The sequence below is a fragment of the Sminthopsis crassicaudata genome, chromosome 2 (assembly GCF_048593235.1).
Source record: "Sminthopsis crassicaudata isolate SCR6 chromosome 2, ASM4859323v1, whole genome shotgun sequence".
In the NCBI taxonomy this organism is placed as follows: domain Eukaryota; kingdom Metazoa; phylum Chordata; class Mammalia; order Dasyuromorphia; family Dasyuridae; genus Sminthopsis; species Sminthopsis crassicaudata.
This window is the reverse complement of record NC_133618.1, coordinates 191,253,132-191,261,023: the sequence shown is the minus strand read 5'-3', so window position 1 is coordinate 191,261,023 and position 7,892 is coordinate 191,253,132. Positions and strand designations below refer to the sequence as shown.

Below are 7,892 nucleotides of genomic sequence, written 5' to 3'. Positions count from 1 at the left end.
TGCTCATTTCACTCAGCATCAGTTAATGTAAGGCTCTCCAAGCCTTCATCCTGCTGGTCTTTTCTTACAGAACAATAATATTCCATAGCATTCATATACCATAATTTACCCAACTATTCTACAACTGATGGGCATCCATTCATTTTACAGTTTCTAGCCACTACAAAAAGAGCTTCCACAAACATTTTGGCACATACAGGTCTCTTTCCCTTCTTTAGTATTTCTTTGGGATATAAGCCCAGCAGTAGCACTGCTAGATCAAAGCACAGTTTGATAACTTTTTGTGCGTAGTTCCAAATTTCTCTCCAGAATGGATGGATTCTTTCACAACTCTACCAACAATGCATCAGTGTACCAGTTTTCCCACATCCCTTCCAACATACATCATTATCTTTTCCTGTCATCTTAGCCAATCTGACAGGTGTGTAGTGGTATCTCAGAGTTGTCTTAATTTGCATTTCTCTGATCAGTAGTGATTTGGAACACTCTTTCATATGAATGGATATAGTTTCAATTTCATCATCTGAAAATTGTCTGTTCATATCCTTTGACCGTTTATCAACTGGAGAATGGTTTGATTTCTTATAAATTAGAGTCAGTTTTCTATATAATTTGGAAATAAGGCCTTTATCAGAACCTTTAACTGTAAAAATATTTTCCCAATTTGTTACTTCCCTTCCATTCTTGTTTGCATTAGTTTTGTTTGTACAAAAGCTTTTTGATTTGATGTAATCAAAATCTTCTATTTTGTGATCAATAATGATCTCTAGTTCTCTTTTAGTCACAAATTCCTTCCTCCTCCATAATTCTGAGAAGTAAACTATCATATGTTCCTCTAATCTATTTATGATCTCATTCTTTATGCCTAAATCATGGACCCATTTTGATCTTATCTTGGTATATGGTGTTAAGTGTGGGTCCATATCTAATTTCTGCCAAACTAAATTCCAGTTTTCCCAACAGTTTTTTTTTTTTTTCAAATAATGAATTCTTCACAAAAGTTGGGATCTTTGGGTTTGTCAAACACTAGATTGCTATAGTTGTACTCTATTTCATACTGTGTACTTAACCTATTCCACTGATCAACTAGTCTATTTCTTAGCCAATATCACATGGTTTTAGTGACTACTGCTTTATAATATAGCTTTAGATTAGGTACAATTAGACCACCTTCATCTGACTTTTTTTTCATTAATTCTCTTGAAATTCTCGACCTTTTGTTCTTCCATATGAATTTTGTTGTTACTTTTTCTAGGTCATTAAAATAGTTTCTTGGGAGTCTGATTGGTATAGCACTAAATAAATAGATTAGTTTGGAGAATATTGTCATCTTTATTATATTCGCTTGGCCTATCCAAAAGCACTGAATGTCTTCCCAATTATTTAAATCTGACTTTATTTTTGTGGCAAGTGTTTTGTAATTTTGTGAAGCCAATTTTCTAATCAAAGAAAGCTACTTTTAAAAAGCTGTTTCTCTTTAAATAGGTTAACTAAACTGTCTCAAAGTTTTCTGTCACATGGTGACACATACACACACACATCCAACAGCTAGAGTCATAAAGATTGAAATCAGTTTTAGATGTAGTTTTGAATCATAAATGTAGTTTGTTTTTCATAGTCACAAATAGTAAATATGGAACAAATTGCAGAAAAGAAAGTTTCAACATTACCATATCAGCTTGGGTGGCAGAGTTAGCTCTGATATTAAACTTGGTTTAATGAGAAACTATTATTTGAATTAGAAGAGAATCTCTGTGGTTAAAGTAATATTTTAACAGATAAGAGATAAAAGACTTCCTTACTTGAATGCATTAAATAGAAGAATGGGAAGTAACTATTCTTTTATATTCTGAAAATTACAAAATTAATAGATAATGTGAATAATATATTTTATTTCCCCATTGTTATAACATGGTTACTCTGTAAATTAGGGAAGTGAATATCTTAAGACAGATTTAGCTTTGTATCTACCATTAACTGTGTAGGTTTGATAGGTCCTTTTCCCTCAGTGAGTTTTATTTTTCTCATCAATAAAATGAGAGCTGTGGCCTGAATACATACAAAAGTCGCTTCTAGAACTAAAGTCCATGGAAAAAAAATACAACTAAAAAATAACAAACAAGGCCTATGTATTTACTGAGAGGAAAAGTTTGAAAGAATTATAAGACAATTTAATTTTACACAAAGAAGAGAATTCCACTAAGTTCTTTACAGATAATATATAATTTGTCATCAGCAGACATGTAAAGGACTATACACTACTACTGTATACTATTAAGAAGGAATGAGGTATAGGAGACATAAAGGAGGTCTCTATGTCATTGAAAATACTGAAGACCTAAAGAGAACAACAACTAGGAAGTACTATTTTGTTTAGTTCTGATTGTTAGAATTTTTTTTTTTTTTTTCCAGAGCGGCGGAAGGGTGGGAGGAGAGCGAGCAAGATGCTCCGGGGGTAGCGTGGCGGCTGCTGCTCCAGTAGCAGCCTCTGCGGGGCTGAGGCGGGAGCGGCGCGCGCTCGGCGAACGTTCCCCGGATCCCGGGGAGGCGGGGAAGGGAGCCAGGGTGCGCGCGCAGAGGGCGCGAGGAGCCGCTGCTGGAACGGCGGCTGCTCCGGAGCTGCATCCTCTCTCCCTCAGAGGGCTCGGCGCGGCCCGAGGTGCTGCACCGGTCGCTTGCGCCACCACTGTCTTCCCCTCCTTCTCCAGCTTCTGCTTTGCTCCGCCCAGCGTCTCCAGACGCGGAGCTTCCTCTTTCTTCTGCTGCCCCTCCTCCCCCCGCGGCGCCCCGCGGCGCGCTCGGTCCGGGGTTCAAGATGCGGCTCTACCGGTGGCTGCTGAAGCAGCCGGTCCCCAAACAGATCGAGCGCTACTCCCGCTTCTCGCCGTCGCCGTTCTCCATTAAGCAGTTCCTGGACTTCGGACGGGACAATGCTTGTGAGAAGACATCATACATGTTTTTACGAAAAGAGCTTCCAGTGCGACTGGCTAATACAATGAGGGAAGTCAATTTGTTGCCTGATACTTGCTGAACCGACCTTCAGTAGGACTGGTGCAGAGTTGGTACATGCAAAGCTTTCTTGAACTTTTAGAATATGAAAATAAGAGCCCTGAGGATCCACAAGTTTTGGATGACTTTTTACAAGTCATGGTTAAAGTCAGAAACAGACACAATGATGTGGTTCCTACCATGGCACAAGGAGTAATTGAATACAAGGAGAAGTATGGTTTTGATCCTTTTATTAGCAGTAACATCCAGTATTTTCTGGATCGGTTTTATACCAACCGCATTTCTTTCCGCATGCTTATTAACCAGCACACACTTCTATTTGGTGATGACCCTAATCCTGCTCATCCTAAACACATTGGGAGTATTGATCCCACCTGTAATGTGGCTGATGTAGTAAAAGATGCATATGAAACAGCCAAGATGCTTTGCGAACAGTATTATATGGTAGCCCCAGAATTGGAAATTGAAGAATTCAATGCAAAAGCTCCCAACAAGCCTATTCAGGTAGTTTATGTGCCCTCACATCTGTTTCATATGCTGTTTGAATTGTTCAAGAACTCAATGAGAGCAACAGTAGAACTTTTTGAAGACAAAAAAGAAGGTTACCCATCTATTATAACATTAGTAACATTGGGCAAAGAAGATTTATCCATTAAGATAAGTGACCAAGGTGGTGGCGTTCCACTGGGAAAAATAGACCGTCTATTTAACTATATGTATTCAACTGCTCCTAGACCTAGCCTTGAACCAACAAGAGCAGCACCTCTGGCTGGATTTGGCTATGGCTTACCCATCTCCCGTCTTTATGCCAGATACTTTCAAGGAGACCTAAAACTCTATTCAATGGAAGGAGTGGGTACTGATGCTGTAATTTATTTGAAGGCTCTTTCAAGTGAATCATTTGAGAGGCTTCCAGTGTTTAATAAGTCAGCATGGAGGCATTACAAGACAACACCTGAAGCTGATGACTGGAGCAATCCTAGCAGTGAACCCAGGGATGCTTCAAAATACAAGGCCAAACTTGACAAGATGAAGACAAATAGAACTTTCTAAAAAAATGACTGTATTTGGCCTATTTTGTGAAGATTGTGTCTTCTGCAAGTTGACCAGAGAGCGCTCCTTACCACCACATTTTGGGGGAGGGTGGCACCCTAGCTATTCGAGGGCTTGAACATTTATTTTCACTGAACTAGCTGGAGCTTTTCTATGGACCTTGTCCTGTAGCTACTCCAGCTCTTCCACTAAATAACCTGAGTGCTTTTCACAACACCTTGGTGTGGTTGGCTGTTCTGGGGGTGAGAAGGTTGATAAGAGCTTGGCATGGGGGGGAATCTGATGCCTTATATAGCTCCCCTGTCTTTCTTCCCTTTACTCTCATTACTGTAAAGCCCATTGCCTGTCCTCCCTACCTACAGGAGCTTCCACTTCTGTCCTAAGTCCAGAGTGCTATGGTGTTTTGTGTTTGCCGCTGGAATCCATGCTCTGCTCAAACCACTGACTAGGACCCAGAAGTACTGAGTAGTAAAATCATCTTCTGGGGCTTCATCAGTGGGGGATTCTTTTCCCAAAGCTTTGACCTTTCCTCTCTTACTCCACAACCATCTGCTCTCCAAGTGGCTTAGACACTCCCTTCCCTAACTTCCTGTGTGCTCTATCATCTTGTCAGGTGCTAGGGCTTTCATATTAGGAAGAAATCTCACCCATACATGCAATTGATTTTCTATTTAATTTGTACACTGCCATACTGTTGATTAAAAGTGTTCCAAAAGTTTCCCTGGGACTTTCACTGAGCCTTTTGGTGGTTAGAAATCATTAATGAAAAATTGCCTGTGGTCAGCTTTGTTAAAGGAAATTTAACATGAGGAATGAGATTTTTAATCCTATAAAAAACCTAACTAAACTAATGCTCTATGCATTTAGATACTTCTGAGGAAGGTGGATTCTTTATGGAAATCTTTGAGAAATTGGTACCCTGAAAGAGAGTCAGAACCTTAACCTTTACTTTATATCACAGTTTAGAATAGTGTCATTCCTGTAATCTTACTTTAGTACCTTTTATTTATTTTTTGGTTTTTTCCTTTTTTTTTTTTTCCCGTGTTTTTTGTTTTTTGTTTTGCTTTGTTTTTAACTTGGAGACAAATGGAAGAGAGGTGATACAAGAGGAATTTGTATTTATATGAATTTGTTACATTGAAAATTTTTGATATGGCAGTTACTTGGGATTCCCAGCTGCATTTAAGATCCTATGCATTTGGAGCAGCTAGATGGAATAGTGGGTAGAGCGCTGGTCCTCAAGTTGAGTAGGCAAATTAACACTTAACACTTAAACTAGGTGTATAACTCTGGGCAAATCACTCAACTCCAATTCCCTTGCCAAAAAACAAAAAATCCTGTATGTTCATTAGCATAATTTGTTTAACTATGAGCTGGCTCACCTCAGAGAGGCTAAGGTGGTGCTTTAGGCTCCATTCCTTATTTTATATTTAGTTTTTGGTGAAGATTAAGAGCAAGGATGATGTAATGTTTATTGTTGTACAATCCACTACTTATTTCTTAGGAACTAGTTTGAGATGGTGGGACTAATTTCTTTCTTAACTAAAAATCTCCTACCTCTTCCAGACCTCCATATCTCTCTAGTTCTTTGATTCCTTTTTTAAGAATTATATCTTATTAATATAAGTATTTTTGTTTTTAAGAACTCTTAAATGTACATCTTAACTTAATTTTCTCTTTGTCTTTTTTACACAGGACAATGTCAGTTTTTGTTTTTACTACTACACAAAGATGTAGTGTTTTCCCTGAGAACATATATTTTATAAGGATGTGTACCTTGTTAATTAATTTTTTTGTGTGTTTCATTTCTTCCCATGGAACTTTTTTTCTTTTATGTCATTGTGATGCCTGAGCTCATACTTCCCTGTAGAAATCTGTTTTTTTTTTTTTTTTTTCACTTTGTTGCTTCATCTTCTTACAATGAATAATTATTGATGGCATAAAAGTTTATAAAACTGAGAATGGTTTGATCATGCCATTTCTTGTAAAGGAAAGATTACACTTAACTCCAGGAAAGCAACAGCTAACTCAAGCCACTAGTGCTAGATTTCAACAGCATCATGATTTTGGGGATAAGATACTATGGAAAAGTAGGTGGAGATATGAACTAGAGATGATTTTTGAATTTTTAAGGACCTTGACTGTTATGAGCATTGGACATTAAGTATAGTATCTTTACTGGATTTTACTTACAAGACCTTAATTTTTCTTCAGTAATATCATATTAATTTCCCTTACTAGAATTATAGGTCAGTAGTAGGTTTACCAGATAGTGATAGTTGGGATGTTAAAGATAATCAGTCTTTAAAAGTATATTGTGGGTACTGAACAATGTTTAGCAGAGACAAATGCTTTGTTTAGCAAAGGTCTTAAAAATAAAATGAATTATGTTTTTGCATAATTCTGTTTTCAAAAGTTAATATTTTTAATTTATAAAAATTTGGTTACTATTTGGTTATTTTCTGCATAGATTTGTTTATATTTACATGTCACTGAGTAATAAAATTACCTTCTATCAAAAAAAAAAAAGAATTTTTTTTCCATATTAAAAATTGGCCTTTGCAGCTTTCAAATGTTACTTCTGCTTTTAGCTTTTGGGACCAAGAGTAGCAAATCTAGTATTGTTGTTTTTGTTGTTGTTTTTCTGCATAATAGCATAGTCACCATTTTCTAAGTAAAAAAAAAATTCTAAAAATGGAGAGTAAAATAAAAATTGAAAGAAATCACAGATACATCCTGAAGGAGATCCCAACATGAAAACTTCCAGGAACATCATAGCCAAATTCTGGAATTCTCAAGTCAAGGAGAAAATTTTGCAAGCATCTACAAAGAAACAATTCAAGCATTGAACTGCAATGAGGATAACACAAGATTTAGCAGCTTCTACATTAAATGACCCTAGAGCTTAGAATATGCTATTCCAAAGAGCAATGGAACAAAGATTGAAATCAAGAATCATCTATTCATCAAAATTGAGTAGAATCCTTCAGAGGAAAAGGTGATCCTTCATCAAAATAGAAGATTTTCAAACATTATAATGAAAAGCCCAAAACTAAATGGAAATTTTTATTTTTAAATACAGGACTCAGTAGAAGCATAAGGAGGTAATCAGAAAAGTGATATCATAAAAGACTTAATAAGGTTTTAATTGTTTACATTCCTACATGGAAGGTTAATACTTGTGTCTCATTAGAACTTTCTCATTGATTGGAGGAATTTATGATAAAAAAAAAAAAAAACTAGAGAACATTATGAAAGAAAAAATGGACAACTTTGATTACATTAAATTAAAAAAAAAAAGTTTTGCAAAACAAAACCAACAGGAACAAAATTAAAAGGGAAATGCAAAGCTGGCAAAAATCTGTGTAGACATCATTTCTGATAAAGGTCTTATTTCTAACATGTATAAAGAAGCATTAAATTTATAAGAATACAAGTCATTCCCAATTGATAAATGGTCAAAGGATATGAACAGACAATTTTCAGTTGAAGAAATTAAAGCATTTTATAGTTATAGGAAAAATAGCACTAAATCACTATTGATTAGAGAAATGCAAATTAAAACAACTCTGAGACACCATCTCACACCTCTCAGATTGGCTAAAATGACAAGAAAAGATAATGATAAATGTTAGAGGAGATGTAGGAAAACTGGAACATTAATGCATTGTTGGAGGCATTGTGAAATAATCCAACCATTCTGGAAAGCAATCTGGAATTATGCCCAAAGACTTACAAAACTGTGCATATCCTTTGACCCAGCAGTGCCATTACTAGGGCTGTATACCAGAAAAATCATAAATAAGGGAAAAGGATTCACATGTCCAAAA

At 36.3% G+C, this 7,892-nt stretch overlaps 1 pseudogene; it reads left to right on the top strand.

Annotated features, from left to right (window-relative positions):
• Positions 1-2,673: 2,673 nt before the first annotated feature.
• LOC141555282 (pyruvate dehydrogenase (acetyl-transferring) kinase isozyme 3, mitochondrial pseudogene) lies at positions 2,674-4,780 on the top strand (annotated as a pseudogene).
• The last annotated feature ends 3,112 nt before the right edge of the window (positions 4,781-7,892 follow it).